The following is a 4,265-nucleotide window of genomic DNA, read 5'->3' as shown; positions in this document are numbered from 1 at the left end:
AGAAATTAGGCTTAAAATACCTATTTATAAAAGGATGAGTTTGAATTTATGATTCTCTTCACTCCAGTTCAGGAGAACTGTGTTTACACAAATGTGCCCCCATGGGTGCCTATTAGAGACAGTGGTATCAAAACTAGGACCTTTCACATGCTAGGAACACACTAAACCAACTGGACTAGTCATTCTGCCCATATTAGCTCTCTGTGACAAATTCTTTTTATGTCAAAGGTCTGACTGTGAAGGCACTTTAACACATCCAACATCCCAGCCAAACTCTTTCTATGTAACTCATAGCTGTCTATATGGTTCCACTGAGCACTCAGACTCAGCAGGCAGTATGAAGACTGACCAGTAGTGAGAGAAGTAATACTGGAACTCAAATTTGAGCTTACCTTTAAAGATGCATATGTAGCAAAAAGAATGATCCAGCACTGCTCAATAACCAAGTGCCAACAACTATGTAGTCACTGCCTGGTGCACAAAATCCTCCCCAAACTAAAGGCATTAGAGTTGAATGCAGTTATTGTAGACACAGGGCCATGACCGGGTAACTTAGGGTATCATGTTTTACCCTTTAAATTCCCAAGTTTCACTCCCAATAGAGATCTTATATCATAGTAGTGTACCAGACAAAAGACAGCTAGTATTTATACAATTCTTATCTACAATGTGTGTTGAGAAAGAAATTCTATGATACATACAACATTTGAATCTTTTATGCTCCACCTGTAACTGAAAGGAAAGAAAACATTTTGAGGCTCAGGTCATGCTGAGTTCTGTCTCCATAGTTCTTTGGTTCACCCTGTGTCACAGCACAGTGTAAAGTAGAATAGGAAAAAGACAGAAAAGGACTTGTATAATACTTTATAGGATGATGTCATGGAGAACCCAGGCTATGTACTTTGTGACAAAAACTAAAATGTTGCACCCTTATGTTGACTCAAAGTAAGATCAGAGCACCTTTTGCTGGCAGACCAACTTAATAACATGTTTTGTAAGATCAATCCCTCTATGGGGGAGGGACCCTCTAATTATTTGCATGGATGCTCAGGTTTTCAATGGAATATACCCTTAGGATTCAAATATTCGAGGCATGAAGCTTTCCACTACATAGTTTTGGGGAATGACTCAAACTCAATCTAGATGACAGACTCAAGAAACAAGCAGGAGAGGACCCTTAAGGAAAAATACACATTTTTATAGATGATATGCCTGTTAACTTTTGAATAAATATTATATAACAGTTATCTAATGAGGAACCTTTTTATTCAGATAAAAAGGTTTCTGTAGACAAACCATGTTACCTGACACTGGAAGGTTTATGCTCTATTTAAGCAGGAACAAGCTCATACAATTCTATTTCTTCCTCTTCCCTAAGGTAACTCTCTAACACCCACAGTTCACTGTTCAGTTCTGTTGTTCTAATGGGAATTTGACAGAAACATAAGATCACCAAAGTAACTTTTCTTAGAGAAAAGGCAGGCCTTCTTACCTTCAGTGAGGACTCTGATGATGTCGGTTCTTCGTCAGCTGGTGAAGGTGCAGTGGCATTGTCTGGTAAGATGAGGGGGACAGACATTGACAGTCAGCTCATGGTACTGTTTACTACTTATGCAGCGCCTTTGCTTGGTGTGGATAAAAGTACAAGGACTTAGCACACGTGACTAGACCTAATGAACAAGATGGCTGGGCTGCTGCTGAAGTGCTTTTCCTTGAAGGTACATTAAAGCAGAGAAAGACATGGAGAGATATGAGTAACAGAACTGATGCATTTCCAGACAGTAGGAACCCAATGCAGCATAAAATAATCTGTCTTTGATTTGTAAGATGAAATACAAGTCTTCACATGTATTCCATTTGGAGGGACCACTGTGCCTCAGTTTGCATGTGGACGTCAGAGGACATACTGTGGGATTCCAAACTTGTACATGTACAAGATAACCCCTACAGGTCAAAATGCTCAGGGAACATTTTGGAAGATGAGTGGAAAGATGATAAGAGACGAAGGAACAGGACATATGCTGCAGGATAGTGTCTTCTAGACATGAAAGGGACGATAACCCCATGAAATCTCAATAGAGTTGCTAAAACAGGGCCTGCATCAGGTCAGCATCTACTGACCTCCCACCTTAGGTCAAGAGCTAGAGCCAATCAATGATGAGAGAGAGAGAGAGAGAGAGAGAGAGAGAGAGAGAGAGAGAGAGAATCAGTTTTATCTAGGAGTGAACCCCTCATAGCTCGACTTCAAAATAGCAGCACTAAACATGTAGACTTAAGAGCAACATTAAAGGCACTCAAGTGTTTTTGTAACAATAATAGTTATCATAGAAGAGGTTGTGAATTTGAAGGGAGAACATGGGATATGTTGGACTGAGGAGAAGGGGGATAGAATGACATAAATAAAGTATTCAATATTTCATGGACATTGTCATAGTTCATCTCAGCTGTCAAATAGATGATATTCGCACACTGGACATGCAAGTATTAGATTATAGCAGTTAGTTTAGCTGAGGTGGGAAGCTAAATAAACTCTGCATGACATTATTGCTTAGGAAAGGATCGAGACTACATTAAAAAAAGAAAAAAGTGAGCTGAAAACAGACATTTATTCTTCTGTTTTGTTTGTTTGTTTTGAACTAGATTGTAGTTTGACTCTGTCACAATTATCTGCCTCTGTGGATAGCTTTACCCTGTTTATGGTCTGCAAACTTAAATTTCATTGGAAAACAAACCATTCCTTTTTGAGGTTGTTTTATTTACAATATTTTACCACAACTGGGAAAGTAGGTGAGGCAGACATTAAAGTGTAGCTACTGGGAGCAAAAGGTTGGACATTAGGCAGTGGCACCTCCTGAAAAGAGCAAGTGTCCTGGGAAAGACCATCTTCAGATGACCAAGCACACTTACAGACTTTCAAAGCTGCCATTTCCCTAACCTTTACTGATATCTTTCCCACGTTCTCACTCTCCAAGTCCAGTGTGTAACGTGACCATTCCTAGGACCCTAGCCATTCAGATCCAGACCAGGAATTCTGGTACTTCACTTGAATTTTACCCTCAATCATGAGACATTCAAGAATTATGACATCAAGGAAATGTGAGAGAAAGCATGAGAGGGTGGTTCACACATTCCTGTCTATACCAGGGGAAGCTTCAGTGACTCACAGAAGATAAGCCTCTGCTTCACACTGGTTCATGCCATTGAATTAGAGTGCAAGGTGACGGTAAATGCATTTAAAATTTTGGGATTATATTTACAGTTAAAATTTTATATATAGTTATAAATACACACATATGTATATATGTATATATATGATGTACATATAAGTGGACATTATTCATTTTTGTATACATTCATGTGTAAATACAGTATTAACTTATCAATAGATTTAAATGTGAAACAAAATCAGTTTTAGCTACTATACACATTTGGACAAAAGAATAAAATTCCCACAGTACCTTCTGTTTGTATTTCGGTTGTTTTTGTGGAAGGACCGTCAGAGGCTGAAGGTCTCTTTGTATGCTGAGGGGTTACAGTTGTCTTCTGACAAATTCCCCTTAATACTGAAAAAAACTGAGAATGCAGTTATAACAGGGAGTCATGTCAGCTTATTGGCAGAAAACTCAAGAAAACTACCAGCTACTGAGAATTTGTGCATCTGATCTGACTGCTTGTTCCAGGTCCAGTCATCAGAGTGAGACTGGTGTTTCAGGAGGATCACTGCATGTAGTGAACAGTCAGTTAGGCACTGATTGGCCATCACAGGAATCACAGATAAAGCCTAAATATAGATGGATATGAAAACACAAAAGAAAGAGCCACATGACTGAGCATGCTGTGTGAGTGTGCTTCCCGACAGGCATCACGCTAACCCTTCTTACAGCCACAAGGACACAGCGACAGCCATTACAATGCTTTCACACACCAACGCTTCACGAGGACACAAAGACTTTCTTCTTAGTTGGTTAAGGTAATACTTAAGAGAAAAAACAAACAACTGAATACAAGTTATTTCCAGTAGGTGAGTTAGAGCACAGAGGTATTCTAGTCAAAAGGATATCCAGTGTTTACGCAATTCCTTTCTAAAATCTATCTTAAGAGATTCTGTAATACATACTGTGTCTACGCTTTTTAGTCTCCACCTGAAATTTAAAGGAAACAGTATGAGGCAAAGGCCATGCTGAATTCTGTTTGCATGGGTCTTTGGAATGCATGTTAACATGGTATGATGCCAGTGAAAATGGTCAAGAGTCCTATATATTAGT

At 39.1% G+C, this 4,265-nt stretch overlaps 1 long non-coding RNA gene across 1 annotated transcript; it reads right to left on the bottom strand.

Annotated features, from left to right (window-relative positions):
* Window positions 1-683: 683 nt before the first annotated feature.
* LOC114636337 lies at window positions 684-4,150 on the bottom strand. The gene is made up of 3 exons (XR_003713610.1): window positions 3,459-4,150; window positions 1,493-1,554; window positions 684-732 (listed from the first exon to the last, which is right to left on the bottom strand). It is a non-coding gene; the product is annotated as an uncharacterized LOC114636337 (long non-coding RNA).
* Between the last annotated feature and the right edge of the window lie 115 nt (window positions 4,151-4,265).

This window comes from Grammomys surdaster, unplaced genomic scaffold (genome assembly GCF_004785775.1).
Source record: "Grammomys surdaster isolate TR1022 unplaced genomic scaffold, NIH_TR_1.0 123560, whole genome shotgun sequence".
Taxonomy (NCBI): Eukaryota; Metazoa; Chordata; class Mammalia; order Rodentia; family Muridae; genus Grammomys; species Grammomys surdaster.
The sequence above is the reverse complement of the archived record's forward strand: the minus strand, read 5'-3'. Positions and strand labels throughout refer to the sequence as shown.